Source organism: Vespula pensylvanica, chromosome 20, assembly GCF_014466175.1.
Source record: "Vespula pensylvanica isolate Volc-1 chromosome 20, ASM1446617v1, whole genome shotgun sequence".
Lineage (NCBI taxonomy): Eukaryota > Metazoa > Arthropoda > Insecta > Hymenoptera > Vespidae > Vespula > Vespula pensylvanica.
In genome coordinates, this window is record NC_057704.1 from 2,918,343 (window position 1) to 2,919,441 (window position 1,099).

Consider the following 1,099-nt stretch of genomic DNA (forward strand, 5'->3'; position numbering starts at 1 on the left):
AAAAAAAAAAAAAAAAAAAAAAACAAAACAAAACAAAACAATCGTCGACTTTCTTGTAATGTTAACTGAAGGACTTATACGTGCGATAATTAAATTTAAAATTTTCCTTATTGAATACAAATACGAATATATATACGAATTTGAAAATAATTCACCATTAATTATATCATTAAATCGTTCGATAATTTTCTTTTTTATTTTACTTTATAAATTGCAATATTTCCATTAAAAGTTTATTCTTTATACGTTTTCATTATTTCTCGAAATTATTTACTTTCGGTTTATTTTCTCCTAGGTCATAGTTCAAAACAAGAGAGAAAGAGACAGACAGAGAGACAGAGAGAGAGAGAGAGAGATAGAGAGAGATAGAGAGAGAGAGAGAGAGAGAGAGAGAGGAACAGAGAGAAAAGGAAATAGAGAGGTAGAGAGAGAGAGAGAGAGAGAGAGACGAAATTCCATAGAGAGATTAAAGGATAAGCTTTGTCACTTTAGTATTTCGAGTTTACGTATTCCAGTTGATTTACGCTAGAACATGTTGCATCTTTAGCAATTCCATTAAAATTCGTTTCTCTCCCTCTATCTCTCTTTCTCTCTCTCCCTTTCATCATAGTTTCCTATAACAACGATCCTATAATCTCTGTGTTAAGCTCCTTCATGCGGTAATACCATGAATAATACAATCAGAGAAGCACAACATTGTTAATCCGTTCGTTATTTGTCAGAAGCGATAATATCATCTATCGTATTTAGAAAATCTTCAGTCAATTTTTAATGCTTTTAATGATCGCGTTGTGTCGAAATAATTGACATGTCACCTTATATAAGATTTTTTTATTCTCTTCTTTCCACTAGAATGAATATAAAACTTTGTGAATAAAATAAAGATAGTCTTAGCGTGTTACAATGCAAAAGTTTTTCTTTTTGTTTTATTATATATAATTATCATTATTGTTATCATAATTATTATTATTATTATTATTATTATTATTATTATAATTATTATTATCATTATTATTATCATCATTATCATCATCAGCAGCGCTACATCGTATTAATATCATATTATTTTGTAACAATATATCAATCAACGAGAAATTGA